Source organism: Pelecanus crispus, chromosome 1 (genome assembly GCF_030463565.1).
Source record: "Pelecanus crispus isolate bPelCri1 chromosome 1, bPelCri1.pri, whole genome shotgun sequence".
Taxonomy (NCBI): Eukaryota; Metazoa; Chordata; class Aves; order Pelecaniformes; family Pelecanidae; genus Pelecanus; species Pelecanus crispus.
In genome coordinates this window covers 130,851,827-130,868,380 of record NC_134643.1, presented here as the reverse complement: position 1 = coordinate 130,868,380, position 16,554 = coordinate 130,851,827, and positions in this window count along the sequence as shown.

The following is a 16,554-nucleotide window of genomic DNA, read 5'->3' as shown; positions in this document are numbered from 1 at the left end:
TAACTGAGCTTCTGCAGCTCTAAGGAGCTTTAAAGAAGTCATCCAAGTTTCCTTTATTGGGGGGAATATTTGGATGGAGAGCTGGCTAGTCAGGATCCCATGCACATTGCTCCATCAGCTTCACGCTCAGCACATCACAGCTGGCAGAACACCAGCAGCTGGTGTAGGCTTACTCTATCTGAGGTTGCTCCAGCATCTCCCAGCTGTCCTTGTGTCTAACACAGGGAGATGGACATGGGTTATGTTATTAACTTGCTTTCATATGAACCCAAGGAAAGCTAAAGGTGTGCCACTCCTTTCTCCCTCTAACGCTTGCAGAGTTCATCCAGGTGCTGACCCCTATACAAGCCCACTACACTTTGCCATTTATGCCCATCCGTCGGGCTTTAGCCATGCATGGCATCGACCCTCTGACACAGATCGGGTCAGTGAGCAAGCGCTGACTGTGTGCAGCCCCCTTCTACACTTGCTGGCACACCGGCAAGCTAACACAGCCGCTAACACCTCGTTTCTGCAGCGGCATTATCTGCGTGTTTGCAGACAAGGCCTAAGCTGGGCTGTCAGAAAGGAATGCATAATTATTTGCTGCCTGTCTCCTGCACAAGGTTCTGCATGAAAACCACGGGATTTTATTCTTCTTGCTGGAGGGAACAGGATGGGGTAAAATGAGGTGCTTAGAAACCCTTTTCTTTCCCAATCATGCTGTGTCTGTCCAAATTATTTAGTCATTCTCTGTGCACACTCACTGGGAGAAAAATCGTAACAATAACAACAACAATAATAATAATACCTTAATGAAATACTGTAAAGGGAAACTAATTAGTAAGTGTTACAGTACCCTTTCTGTGTGTTCACTAAACTGCAGAGGAAGCACTCATGTCTGTGTGCTGATGGCAGGTGAGTAATGAGAGCTCAGCCTCCTGTCAACATATAACCACCACCAACTTCAGAATCTGCAAGGAGTAAAATATAAAGCGTTCAGTAATTTTTTCTCTCTGTCTCTTTGTATATATATCCTCATACATGCAGATACTCCATAGCTAACATTTCTGTAAGAATACAAACAAATATAACCCATCCTGCCCCAAAAGTTAAACTGAATTGCAGCTCAGCAGCAGTACTTTCAAAGGCTTTTCAATGGCCGCTTCTCTGCCTTTGAACACATCTTTGGCACTCAAGTCCTTGGAAGACGGGCATTTACAAGTTTGGGTCTGAGGCATTATCTGGTGCGTGCTCTGTATCTTTCAGGATCTGTGCGATCACACGTCACGGCACATCTCATAAAATCGATTCTGCTGTGCTTATGCATTCACAGCACAATTCCGATCCGAACTCAGCTCCTTGTATTGACGGGAGATTGCCTTTGGGGTGTCTTATCTACAATAATGCTCACGGTTTGCCTAGTCTAGCCATGAAAACACTAAATAAGGTGTCTACCATTTAAGTCCTGGCTTCCTTGCTTTAATATGAAAGAAACCCTGACATTTTATGTTGGTGCAGGAATCTATCCAAATGTCTTTGTCTAAAATTTCCTCTCCCTCCACTGACGTTGCAGTCCATGTGATTGCCTTTGTCCTATCCAAGGAGGGACTGGACTTCAGCAACGCTGCAAAAATGTAATGCACTTGGAGAAAATTACTCTAAAAGCGGAAAAAAGAAGCTTGAAAAGCACTTTGAGATGTAAGCTATTACGTAAAAGGTCAGCTGTTATTGTTACTGCTTTATTAGTCATTATTGTTGATAATGATGAAAATGCTTGCCTGGCTTCGAAAAGGTCATCCTTTCTGCTGCAGTTCAATCCCATTTTGAAGGCCAAAATCTTCATCCCTCCAACTCTGTGCTGATTAACTTTGAGTTTGCTAAGGAAGGAAGACTAATTCCATCCATCGGTTGATTTTCAGTCCAGGTAACCTCAACAGTTTTTAAATTCACCAGCCAATTTAACCAAATGTGACAGAGGGCCAAAGATGTCCGAGACAGAAATTTCCTGTGGGTTGCATGAAAGCAGGAAGGTGGATGGAAAAGACCCTATTAACGTTCCCAGATGAGGGAAAGGGTACAGTGTGAGCATAACTGCTATTATGCAGTACAAAGTCCTCTTAGGTGCTCAGCCTTAAGCCATGAATCTGTAGAAAACCAGGTCTCACTGGATCTTGTCTTCAAACGCTTCTTTGTTATGCTCTCTTGATAGCAAACCCAATAACCTCCTAAGTAAAGATTTGAATTGTAGATGACAATGTAGCCTGTGCTAGCATGTAAAATTAAACTTTGGTATTATTCATAGCTCACCAAGCCTACAGGGTGTGGTACGGCTTTACTTGAGAGCTGCCAAGTGTTCCTCGTGGTGGTACAGCTGTTGCCTTGTTTTTCTGTGCAGCAGCAGAGGTGTTCTGAATACAGCTCAGCTAGTTTATTACCATTGCCTTCACTCTTCCTGACTACCTCTCAGTCCCCAGCTCAACTCAGTTTCTTTTTGCTTTGCCCCATCATCATCTACTTTTTAACGTGCTTGGCACGGGGTTTATGTTCTTGTTCTTTACCCAAGCAGAGCCGACTCCCCTCTATGTCAAGTTTGTGTGCCTGTGAAGATGTATGTGTGGATCCAACTGCAGAAGGAAGTTTTACATCACAAACCCAGAAATTATTTCTAAAGCTCCTCTGGAAATTTGTTACCAACAAAGAGATGTTTTTTCTAGGGGAATTGTATTCAAAGTCCAAATCTGTCCCTTTCCCCCCCCCCCCCCAACCCCGCCTTAACTTCAGCTCATGAAGCATGAGACTTTTTAGTTCTATGTGCTGGGAACTGATTGTGGGGCAGCCAAACTCACTTATCTCTGCCCTCTCCATTTTGGAGGTGACTAGAATTTGCTGAAATTAAAACTAAAACTGAAAGGTTCAGCAAATATTAATTTGTATTTTATAGGAAATTGGGTTAGACTGCATTGCAGGCATTTTTTCATATCTAGTTATAGTCTTAAAAATGTCACAGCCCCAAAGTTTGTAGACACAGCACACTCTACACAAACAGGGAGAAAGATTTCAGAAAGTAAACCATAAATTCACACACGTGAGTAACCCCTGTGTGTCTTGACCGAAAGGGTTAGTACAGTGTTTCTGCGCTTCCAGTCAACCAGCTAAAATCCCTTTGACTCCAGGGCTCCCCCAATAAACTGCTTGCACGTTCTTTAAGGACGCCCTACGTTCACTGAAATTATTCACCAAATAATTTAGAAGAATGAATAAACGTGAGAAAATCGTGACCCACTCATGGACAACTACCAGAGGAGAGGGAGGGCCCGCAAAACTGATCAGATTCATTACTCACTGTCACTGAAAGCGATTCACCTGGCTCTGCTCCCAAGCCTCCCCGTGTAAATCACGTCCCTTACAACCCAAAGGAGCCTCATTTGCCAAACGAGTTGAGCGGTGGCAGCGGCGCTCGGCTAATGGCTTCGGCTTCGTCACAGTTTCAGCCTTAAATCAGGAGATCCAAATGACACTAAATATCTACTTTTAGGCGATAGCTAATCCGTGAAGGAAGGGTTTCCCAGCAAGCCACAGATAGCTCGTGTGGCCACGGGCGATTTATCCCCTTCCCATTACTATCGACAACACGAAATACCGCCTCTTTGAGCTGGGGTTATCCAGCCATTACGGCACATAAAATATTGATGCAAATTAATGTTTAAAAAAAAAAAAAAAAAGCTGAAGTTCCTGTAATTCTAGCTGGGCCATAAAACTGGGTTTCTTTGAGAGCGGTGGCGATGGGCTCTTGCAATCTGGACCCGCGGCACTAGATGGCAAAACAGCGTCAGTTTTGGCAGCGCAGCCCGGGCTGCTGCTCCCGGCCCCCCCGGCCCCCCAAAAGCAGGTCTCTGCGGGTACAGCCTGCCCGTGGGCATCCCGCAGAGGGTGGGCTGAGCATCCCCCTGCCCCTTCGCCTGACCCCCTCCCACCTTCAAACCACAGTGGTAACCTGCGACCGCAGAGATCGCGCCTTAAAGATCGGATGCAGCTCTTAAATACCGTAGGTGAGGAGACCATAAGGGCCGGTATGGATGCATAGGTGGCTATTTTTCTTACTGCTGTTGCTGGCCTTAGTTGTTTGCCCTGCAGTTGCCCTCAGGAGCTCTAGATCCTGTGCAAGACAAGCAGTCCTCACTCCAAAACAGATTATCCAGCAACTGGGTGGAAAAACTTGTCTCATCTCCTTATTGAACAAAAAGAGACTTACATGTAATAGTCCCACGGGGAAACACCTCTCCTTTCAATTTTATGTCGATCTATGCACTGGCTGTTTTACTATGTGAGGGAAGCTATCACCTATGCAGTTAAGCTGCGAGGTATTTTTATTAGGAGTCTGTTCCCTCTTTTCCTTCTGTGCAGATAATACCTGTTTATGCTAAAAGGAGTTACAGAGGGAAAAGTGGAATCTCCAGGATCCAGTTTTGGATCAAATAACCAAAATCTTTTTGGTCTAAGTCAAAAACACTGATCTCTGGGCAGGCCAGTAAGCTACCTTTCTATTTTTTGTAAGGGAGTGAAGGTTATGGTCATGTCAATAAACTCCTCCTCACAACTGCAATACTATAGCTTATCCCATGTTAAGGATAATCTCTGTTCCCACACCCTATCTGACTGTTGGACTCAAAGAATCAATTTAAGTTCTAGGCTGCAACTTTTACAGCTTCACCTGAAGGCGATATCCAACTGCTCTGCTTGTTTAATGCTTGGGAATGCACAGAGCTGACAGCAGGACCGCTACTCCTCTGCCCTACAGCTGCAAGAGACTGTATAAGGCTCTGGATGCTAATGGTCATGATGTGATGGCCCTTGGAGATGTCTTATGTGCTGTCCCATTCCTTGGGAGCTGTTGAGCCCATATTGCTGAGGTGTGACTTCCAAAACAGAGCTTTCACTCAGAAAGTTTGGCAGAAGCTTTGAGCTGTGTCCCTCCCTTTAATTTTTCTCTGCATCCTTGCAATAGTCAGTCCTTCCCCCTCTCCCCTGTCTTCTATGAGGTGCTGGTGACAGTCCCAAAATGACCTTCCCCGAGGAAGCTCAGCATAACTGTTCATCAAACAATGGGGCCCTATCAAGTCCCAAACTTTGCACTTGGGGATAAAAAGGCAGCAGTAAGCCTGAGTGGGCAGCGCACATACACTAACCAAAGGGTATTTTCTCTTCAGAGTTGAAAGAAGCCGTGACAGTTGCCAAGTCCAGATTATTTCTACCTTCAGGACAGGACAGGGCTAACATGAAAAAATCTTGCTTTCTGCTGGTGTGGGCTTTTAGCAAGTAAGATGTATTATGCTCGTCCTTGGCTATTTAAATAACACTGTCTCACTGTGTAAAACAACTTATAATATGAATGAAAAAAAAAGCTATGGATCATGAAGCAAGTGGGAATGGATAATCAATTTTTATCACTAATATTGTGGGTAAGACCAATAACTCTGAATGAGTTATGAAAGTCTCTGCTCTGAGCAGACGTGTCTCCTTTCCAAGCAGTCTCATTTTAGCCCAGCCTTAGTAACAGAAAAAGTGTTGAGTTAAACACATTAGAAGAAAACAAACATTTATTTTCATTGTCCATCATATTTCTTCTTGAAATGTAGGAATTTGAAACTCTCACAGGTGGGCTGGCAGTGGGAGACACAATAACGATGGACTAGAAAAGCCCTTCAGCTTTACAAACATGGGTTCAAATCAAGCTTAAGTAAGTGACAGGCGAAATGGGGCTATTGATTTCAATCTAGTCCCGTTTGGCTACAGCAAAAAACTCGGCACAACACTGTCTTAGCACTTAAAGGGATGCCGTCAGCTAAAAGATAACGCTTCTGCTGGAGAATATTTGCAGTGTTATTTATACCAACTCAAATTACTGGAATGGTTGCGAGTACTGGGGCTGAAGGACATCAGAGAGTAAATTTACCTCCCCACATTTGGGGACGTATGTTTACCTTGTACTTTTGGCAGCGCTTTCTGCCAGACCTGTGCCCCAAATCTCCTCTCCGGTTACATGGTAGAGCAGACATGATGCATGCGTGCAGGTCAGGCTGGGAAACACATTTTCCTTCAAACTGGTCTGTCAAAGAAAAAGATTCACATGGAGTCAAAAATCCTCTGATGATCAAGACCTAACCTGCCAGGCAAGTGATAAGGTCTGCCTGATTTTCCTTCCTGCCCATGTACCCATCTGCCCAGCAGCCCACCTGGAAATCCATTGAGGAGCTTTGGCTACCAGGTCTGCAGCAACCTGCTGCGAGCACTGGCTGGAGGACAGCGTTGCCCTCCAGTCATGTTACATGGGACAGGTTCATCTCTGGGGGATTTACAATGCGAGTGCTGATGAATCTGGACCCGGGTGGGGAAGCCTGCGTGGGAAGAGATGATCTTTTTCTGCCTCGCTGTGCATGTGAGTAATTTTGTGTCGTTCAGACTACACCTTTGGTTAAGGTCTGGTACCTGCAGAAGTGAAAAACCTGGTCTTTGGTTCATGATGGTCAAGGATAGATTGCACGAGGCCCTGAGAAAGAGAAAAGACAGAGCTTTATGCAAAATTAAATACAACTGTTGGGCTGCAAAACCTACCAGGAGGCCTCACAGTCAGGTGTACTCCCTGAAACTCTTTGTAACTTCATTTTGAAAAAACACAAAATATCAAATGGAGCAAGGGCATGTCGACAGCATGGAATGGACCATGGTGCAGGGGTCCCTGATCTAGTCCCGGGCAAGCTGGCACCCCTATGCAAGGCAGAGACATGAGCTCGCATCCCAAAAGCAGTCAAGCCCTGCTAGCACAGCGGCTTGCACCATCACGCCAAGGGCGAAGCTCTGCACCAATGCAGCCGTGCTGCTCCCCATTACAGACGTGCCGAGTCCAACCAAGGAGGTGGGTCCTGCTGGCCCTGCTCCTGCAAGAAGGCCCCAACAGGTCCTTGAAGCAAATGTGGTGGCCAAGGTTCTGTTCCCTTGCAGTCGAGAATAAATAAGGAGACAGTCCTTGCCTTGCCTGAGAGGTAGCACGAGTAAAGCTGTAATTCTGGCATGCTCACAACTCCGTCATGAACTTGCAAGATCAGTCCTTAAGTCCTATTTCAAAAGACCGCAACGTGCACCATCAGGACTTGATTTTTAAACACCTCGGTGCTCTTTTGGGTGCATAAGTCAGGTCCGAGGGGCTCAAGAATAAGCTCAGGGAGCTCTGTTTAAAGCCTGGCCTTCACCGTGACTGCTTAACGCCTGAATCTCTGGCCTAAGGTGACCACCACAGAACCATAGCGGGAGTCAGAGCCAGGGTTAAAATGCAAGAGTTTCTTGCTCCCACAGTGCTCTTTTATCTTCCCGATTCCAGCTCCCGGTGCACCTCTCCTGCTGCCGTTTAAAGACAGAGCAGGGCTCAGTGGAAGGCTGTGCGCCTGCCCTCTCGGTTTCCTTACATTGGAGGATTTGTGTCAGAAGTTCAGCATCGCCAAATGCCATTTTGAATGGTTTTGTAGTTCTAGGATAATAAACCGCTTACCGTCATAGGGGAATTGAACCATGCATTACTCCAGTTGCTACAGTGGACCTTTTTCTTAGCCATGTATATAAAATGTGCAGTTCAGAATGATTCGCAAGAGCCCTACATTTCCAGATTCACATTTTTAATTAAACAGCATTTTCTTTCGTTTCTAAATGGGCATGCAGTGTCATTCAAATCTCACGGATCTCCATGACTGGAACATCTCAAAACCTCGTAGCTGCAAAGTTCCACTCTTGCTGCAGAGAAGAAAATATCAGAGAATAGTGAAAGAGCGTAACTTACACGACGCAAGCTCTATGTGCAATTATTTTTTTAATTAAATTACATGGAAAAACATCTTATCAATTCAAAGTCTCTTCGCAGGGACCCAGCTTCGACCTTATCTGAAGATGATGTTCATCCCTTATTTAGTGAGGCTGTTTGTCAGGTTAGGAGGGGAATGGAGTGAAACCTCCCCTGACCCTGGGAGAACTAGGATGAGTACAAAAAATTTGCTGGTGGTACTGTCTCCAATGTAGTATGGAGCAGTAGTATGTGGTATGTACCCTCTTACACATGGAAGAAGGTTGGATTCCTAATGCTGTTCTGCAAATGACCTTAAAACACATGCAAGAATATGTTTTATAGGTATATATTCTGGTAGTTTCCCTGATGCGGTTGAAGTCAAATACCTAGTGATGGAAAAGATCCCTTTCGGTGCCTTCGACTGCTGAATGCTGTATGTGTCTCCTCTGAACCCACCATTTACTCTAGTCTGCAGCAAGGGACGTAGTTTAGGATTTTTTACTGCCTTCCCTAGGTGTCGACCAGGCACAATGAGTACAGGGAGACTGCTGACTTACCTTTCATTTGCGTCCTTTCCCTTGGAAGCTGAAGAGGAGCCAGCTTTTGTTCTGAACCCTGCTCAGCCCTTCACCCCGCGGTAGTGACGGGGAGTCTGGCAGCTCGTCTGCCCGCTCCCATTTCTTCCTGCAGGCACCACGTTATGCATCCCTCACGAGCCTGACCACAGCTTTCAGAAACATCCAATAAATCAACAGTTAAAAGGGAAGAGTAGACATGGGGAGCAGGTGCTTATTATCTGTGCATCTCTGGAGAAGAATAACCCACAGTGTATTTCCATGCCCATTTCAAATGGAATATGACCATGACCCTGCAAGTGGCTCTGCTTGAATTGTTCCTGGCATCATGTTTTACTCCTAATATTTTCATTGTCTGCCTCCATCAGTTTTACCTCCCACTGTAGCATTAATTTTGTATGTGAATATGGAGACTGTGCTTTAAATAATACAGCATATGCTTTTTATTTGCCATGTAGAATAATATTTTTTTGGCTGATTTATGTTCCACCTGGACAAAATTATTTTTTATGATGGGTTTATTTCATTTGCTCCCGCATCCCCAAATGGGGGGGGGGGGGGGGGGGAAGAGAAATCTTGTAAACCACCAATAATGATGGACACAGAAATCTGCTTTGAAATACAAATTTACTGCAAAAACAGATTCTCGCCAGCCACGTAAATGAAAAAATGCTGTTGTAATAATTTTAAGCTCGCAAACGCATGGTACTACTGGAGAGAGTAATCTTCAGGCTCTTGTATCATCCCTTACACAATGCTGGGAGTATGGAGAAATTCACTGACAGCTATAAGCTATTCCAGTAGAACAAAATTACACATATGGCTAGAGCATGGATTTAATTTAGCTCTTTTCAGAACTTCATCAAGACACAAAGCCAGGACAAAACCCTGTGGTCTTTCAGTTTGCAGATTTGCCACACAACTTCATAGGCTAAGCTGCCAAATCTGCCTCATTTCCAGTTTTCACAAGGACTGTGGAAAAATATGTTGCTTGCCACTGAAACAAGTTAGTTTCAAACAGATGATTTGGGGTTTGAAAACAAAAAAAACCCGTATGATGTACCTTGCTTTGTGTTTTACAACCCTGGAACAGACTGGCAGTATTTTTATGTTAATCTGTCACCTACAGAAATACTCATTATGAACAGATTCATTAAAAAAAAAAAAAAAAAGCCATATGCAATCCTTAGCACAACTTTGTTCTGATTTTGACTTCCAGCTTTTGGTGCTTTTTGTAAAGCAACTAAATATTAATCATACAAATCCATAATAGTCACAGCAGTCGGAAAGCTCCGGTTCTATTTTTGGTTGCAATAGTCGTCTTTAACCATACAACATCCTCCAGCCAAAACCACACTGTAATAGGAGTGCATATAATAAGGACACATAACGCCTCCATGTCAGCTCTGAACTGCAGAGATGGGAAAAGCAGGATATTCTTTCAGAGCAGCTTCCCTTTTAATACTGAATGTAACAAGAAGAGATAGGAATTTCACAGGAAAATCCTGCTGCTTCTAGTCCCACCGCGTAACTCCCCATCAGATGGTAGAAATCCAAGCTGATGTCTCCCCCTTGGCATCTTCTGGCAGCAACTGGAAGATTTGTTCCGATGCAGGCCCTCTCCTCCCCACAAAAAGCTCTGCTCCAGCCTCTCATCCTGCCACATCCCTAATTCTTGCTCCACCAGCTAGCATGGAAAGCTTCGGTGAAGGTGGGCCACCTTTGTTCTGCTCCATCTTCTTCCCGTGCTGAGCACTGAGAAGAGTATAAATTTTATCAACAGCAAGCTAGGCATCGAAAATCACGTCACTGGTTTAAAGCGAGGAACTACAATCTATAGGATGAACGTGTATTGTATTTGTTTCACCATCACCCAGCCCCAGGCCTTTCAAACAAAACCAGAGCTCCCGTTCTTCCACAGGCTCGTCGGGATGAAGGCAGCTCCTGCAGGAATGGTATGCCTGCAGATGGGAAGGGAAAGGAAAACAGTATAAAAAAGCTACAGTAGATGGTGCTAGACAGGTGCAGAAGACACCAGCTAGTCATTTGAGGATACCTGCAAGATTTACCCCTAAGCTAAGCGGTTTAGAAAATGTGCAATTTAGATTTATCAGTTCAGAAGGGAGATTCAGATAAAAACAGTTGAGCTGGTGAGATTATTAAATGCAGAACCCCATGCCGAGACGATGCTCACCTTACTACACGTGCTGACGAAGGCGAAATAGGGAGCTGGCACCCTCTGGGCTGCACCCAGGCAGTCACAGGGAAGGCAAGGTGCGGCAGGGTGATGGGAGGAGAGGGGGCAAGTGGCGGGCAGAGACCTTCCGTCACCCAGGAATGTCTCCTGGGAGCTTGAGGTGGCACCCTTCCCGCCTGCTGGGATGGGGATGGCAGAAGCAGCAGCAGGAACGCCGCAGGGTATGGTCAGAGTGGGAAGCGCAGATCGGTATTTCCTGATGTCGGCCCCTGCGTATCAAACCGTTAATGTCACAGAAAGGTGGTCCTGTGTATTTAATTTTATCAGGCGGAAGAACTCTGATAGATGCTGTCCTCGGTTCACCGCTCCCGTGCAGATTTACTCAGCATTTTAGCACGCACGCTGCCTTGCTGACAGAGATTAAAGGCTCTCTTCAGAGCCCCAGGTATTACGCTCAAATGTATAAATCAGGGCTTAATATAAAATATTTGTCCATAAAACTATATCATGGTGGCATTCGTTGGCTATCTGCATGTTAAATACTGTTACAGAAAGTCACGAGTTTACTGAGGATTATTTTGCTACACCAGCAAAGTCTCCTGCCATCCCAAACAGGGATCTTTTCTGCCAGAGCGTGGGCAGGATTGCAAAGAGGAAGGGGCAGATTTTGCAGCTCACGACCCCACACGTGCCCCAGCCGAGCGGTGCTGCGCCGGGAACCTGCTCCCAGGCTGGCCCTGGGCTCTGGCTTACCAGCACTGGCCAGGCAGGGCAGGGATCACGGTGGAGATGACACTGCGAGCCTCTAAAGGAGAAAATTGCATGATGTATCGCCACTCACGAGCACCCACTAGAGAGCTGTTTAGAGTGAGATTACAGTCTCAGAGGAGACTCTCATGCCTCTCGGTCACAGGGTTACTACGATGATGCAGTTGCAGCTTGTATGCAGGAGGTAGGGAGGGATTTAAGTGATGGCCGGAAAGAAAAGCTGGATCAAACCTCCACAAACCCTGTTCAGATTAACCCAGATTCCTGAGTCCCCAGCTTTGAGGGACTTGAAATCAGCCAATTTGACTCTTTTCCCTTAAACAGAAGAAAAATGGGAGGGAGAGAATGAAGTTTATACTTCACCGAAGAGTTTACAAGCAGCATTTCAGACTGAGGGGAAACAAAGCCACTCAAAATAAGAGTTTGTGCAGTCCAGAGGTCTTGATCCTACTCACGCCAATTCGACATTAGCACGGCTATACGGATTTCTCTGCAGTTGCTGCTGACTTACAGATATGCAAGGGAGAGGAAATCAGACTCAGCGCTGCAGTCTTTCCCCCTTCATCCTCTTCATATTCAAGGTCTTTTTTTTTTCTTTTTCTTCTAAATTCCTATTATTAACACAGAAGGAAGAAAAAAAAAAAGTCCCTGGGATCCCTGGCACATCCTTGGAGTAGCTGCAGCCTCATCGTGGATGACTAGACAACCGCCACTGTGCCACATAATGAGGAGCACACATGCTGCACCGGGAGATACTAATGAGGGAGCTACAGCCCCCTTAGCCCTCTCCAGTAAATCCGTGTCTGCAAGCCATGTTTTATTTATCAGGCTTATTATGGAAGCACTAAGGAGCCATTTGAAAAGGGCCGCCGTTGTCCTGGGCGCTGCACGCCACAGTGGCTGCTCCGACCGGCTTCCAGGGGAAACGGATGGGGCTGGCAAAAGGTAGGGGAAAGGGATGCTACGCACAGGCTATGCGAACAACGCCGTGGAAGCATTTATCCTATCGACTCCTTTATGGGGGGGTTCAGCCTGTTTTGACCTCCTGGTGCTGGCTGAGCACCGCTTGGGAGGGATCCCAGGCCCTGAAAACACACAGTGACTGGCAAACAGATTGAAGCTGAACTTGCAATGATTTCCAGGAATGCTTCTGAGGAAGCGAGGACTTGGTGGGCCTGGAGAGACCGAATGCAACCTGCAGAGCCAGGCGACTCGGAGGGGCTTCACGGCAGCCGCCTGAGACGGACACCTCCCTGCCCAGCACTGCTGCCTGCTCCCGCTCCCAGCAGAGCTCCCGCTGGAATCCCGTGCTTTTCACAATGCACACAAAACACTGCTCCTCTGCGCCGAGGCGCAATGCCGCGGAGCCCTTGTTGTGCCGCTTCCGGCAGCATGCGGTCTCGCTCAGATCTGCATGTGTGCCAGCGGGAAAGGGGATTTACGATCGCTGCTCCCTTCTCCAAATGTCCTCTTCCTCCTCCGCACGCCTTCTCAGAGGTTTCCGTCTGCTTTGGAGAATCACTGTGCTCGCGGAGGACCAACAGACACAGGAGTAAAAGGTGGCTAAGTGAAAGGTAGGAGAGGGATGAGTAAACCTTTGCAAAAGTTATGCCACAGATCTCAGCAGGACTCAGACAAATTGGTCTGCATTCCTTTAACATATTACATTTCTACTTACCCTGATTATTGGTGCGTTAAGCTACAAGGGCTGATTATATGAAACTCATGGAGAGGCATCAATTAAGACGATAAATTTACATACGTTCCTTCTGGATGAGAAACGATGGGTTCCCTCAGTTCAGAGTTTGGTACAACTGGACTTGGTTTCAGAAAGAGAAAGGAGCAGAGAGAAGTGTTAAATGCGTGCAGCTGTACTGCCACCCAAAATGATGGAAGCAGTTCACAAGTTTGAGCAAGAATGTATGTCAAATAGGAATACAAGGAAATGACTCGCAGTTTCCGAGGCTGAACTATAATCTGCCATGTCACATCGACAACAAATTATGAGAGTAAGTGAAACTCCCAAGAGATGTTGCTCTTACAAGGCCGGCCCAAATGGTGTTCCCAGGCTGCAGAATGCAACACTAAATATTTGCACATATTTATCACTTTTCACCCACACAAGTTCTCATCCTATTTTGCAAGTGCTGTGCAGCAGAACAACTTCCTAACCACCAAAGTGTAGCCATCGCTGGTCTGCAACGTGACAGTGGCACCTATTTCATGCCAGCATGTGTCCTGGGAAAACTGTTAACAAAGACGGTTTGTTATCCTGTTGCCACTGAAGAAAGATTTTAGATAGGCCTTGCAAATGTTACGAAAACCCACGCAAGTTGACAGAAGCATCTGTCTTTTCTTGAAAAATACTGCGCAGCTGCTAATGTCGCCGGAGGAGACAGGCCATCAGCAGCACTGTTCCTATAGCTAGCCTTTGTAGCACTAACTTTAGTGCTACGGTGGCTACATATTGATGTACAGCTAAGTTAACTAGTTAATACTAGTAACAGCTCAGTAACAGTAACAGCTAAATAGTAATACAACGACAGTTTATCCCTGTTCTTCTTCAGGAGTCAGCCACAAAAAGAAGGCCCTCATCCAGAAAGGGCTGAACACCACCGGCTCCCATTCGCTTCAGGGAAAGTTAAAGGTTTTTAGCTAATGCAGTAACTTATGCGTGACTCCTCCTTTCCTGAATAGGGGTACCAAATCTATTCAAGCAGAAAGGCGTTTTCACCCCCACACTGCTGGGCCTGTATGTCCGGCGTGCTCCATGCAGTTGAGGTGCTTGATAAAGACTACCTTTGCGTGTTGTCGCTTTGGTTTCCTTATCCAGGACGCTGTGCTGGGTGAAGGTAAGCTTTTACACCTTCTTGGACTGCCAGATAACGAATGTGCAAGCTTCCTCATTGCTCAGGACACGAGATAACGGGTTGCTAGCTGATTCCCCTTTCAGGTGCTGCATGGCCAGGACAATCACATAATTCTAAAGAGGAAATATTTTTAAAAAAACGCTGCTTGCATATAAAAGGTTGTGCCACAAATGGGATCATCTTTTCTTAATGGGAGGGGAAAAAGTGCCATTCCTTTTTCTCTCCTGCGCACAGCCATCGCAATTCCGTACCACTGGAGTTAGAAATACGTGCTTCTTTATTTCATTCTAACCAAAGAGCAATCAAACCTACTCAGGCTTGTGTTAATGATATACATTATACGTACCAGAGACAGTTACACTGCATATCAAAATTGATCAGAACATAAGGAAGTTAAAAAAAAAAAAAAAAGCCGATTGCCTTATGCTGTGAAGTTGGACTTGAATATGACCTCTCTCAGCCTAGTGGGTTAGATGCCCACACAGCCTACAGCACCGTATTAGCGCTATGCTAAAATGAGGTAACATTTACAGTCAAAGGTGGAAGCAGACCGCGTGGCTATACATTTTGGGAAACAAAGAGGGCAGCCGGGGTGAGAACGATTTTATGCTCAGGTCATAATTTGTATAGTATCATCGCACAGAAGACACGGCACTTCCTCATCTGGCGCTTTCGCTGTGACCACGTACTTCTCCTCTGCGCCCTTTCAAGCTGGGTTATTTCTGTCAACTTTTTCTCCTCTCCCAGCCAGCATGTTCTAGCCACAGGCTTCAGTTTTAACCTGTGCAGATATTTAATTTTTTTTGTTTTGATTTGGACAGGGAAGTTGGACAATAAGCCACTTTCTCTTGTTGCTAAAGATTTCTCTATTTTTCCAATTTATCGAATGTTCAGCACACGCCGCATTTCAATTAAAGGCGGCACAACTGCTAACGGTGCATTAATGGCACGCTGTGGCTATAGAAAGATGCAAGCGTATCCTGTGGCCAATTTTCTGGCCTGGTGTGATGCCCCCCCCCCCCCCCCCGCAGTGCATTATCTGCAAATAGACCATCATTTCATACCGGCCCGTACCTCTTGCTACTGCCCAACCGCAAGCTATTTGCGGCGCCTGTGCCGCTCGCGAAGGCCACCCGCCTGCCACCTCGCCCTGCACAGGGTCGGCCTGTCACCCAGGGCCCAGGGGACCGGCCCCCCTCCTCGGCCCGGGGCCCCGGGTGGGGAGCCCGGGGGGGAGCCCGGGGCGGCCGGGCCGTGAGGAGCTGCGGGGCGCAGCACGGCGGCCGGGGTGGGGCGGGCGCCCCGCCGCTTGCTATTGGTTGCTCCGTTGCCACGGCAACGCGCTCGCCCGACCCCCCCCTCCCCTCGCCGCGCTGCCCCACGTGACCAACGGCGCTTCCAGCCGGCGCGCCTGTTACCAGGGCCGCGCGAGCCGGCGGAGGGGGGGGGGGGGCTGTGCGAGGGGGCTCTTGTTTCCCATTGGCTGCCGACGGGGCTCGCTGATTGGCAGGGGGCGGCGGAGCCGGGGCCGCTGGACGGCCCGCCGATTGGCTGGGCCCTGGAAGTGAGGCTGTGGGGTGATGCCGGCCGCCCCGCGGCCGCTGGCAGGCGGCCCTCGGCAGCCCTGGCCGCCAGACAAAGGCCGCCCGGGAAGGGGGGCTCCCGCTCCCCCCCGCGCCCTCGGGCTGGCACGGCGAGGCGAGGCGAGGCGGGGGAGGGCAGCGGGGAGCCGCGGCCCCTCGGCGGGCTGCCGGGAAGCGGCGAGGCGAGCCTGGCCGAGCGCCGGCGCCCTCCCTGCCGGGGCGGGGGGGGCGGGGATGGCTCTACCCACCGCTGGGGCGCGCGGAGCCGGGCGGGCGGCGCGGCCGTCACGCTCGCCGCGCGCCCGGCAGCCAATGAGCGGCCGGGGCGAACGCGGACACCACGCGGAGCCCGCGTGTCCCCGCCGATTGCCCTGTCAATCACTCGTCGCGCGCCGCCGGCGCCGCCCCCCCCCAGCCCCCACCCGCCCGCGCGGGGCTGCCGGGCGCCCCGGGGCCGCTCGCCGAGCGCGGGGGGGGCGGGCAGCGGTCAGGGGGCCGGTGTTGAAGCGCTCCTCGGCCAGGGCGCCGCGCCCCTCGCTGCCCTTGGGCGGGCTGCGGGGGGGGTTCTGCAGCCGCCGGTCCCTTCTCTCAGGGCGGGGGCGGAGGGCTGCTGCCGCCGCGGGGCGAGAACGGGCGGGCGGGAGCCCGGCTCCCCCCCCGGGGACCCAGCCCCGCGGTCCCCGACGCCGAACCCGCGCCGCCGGGTGCCGCTCGGGCAGCGGGATGCCCGCGGGGCGCGCTGTGGGGC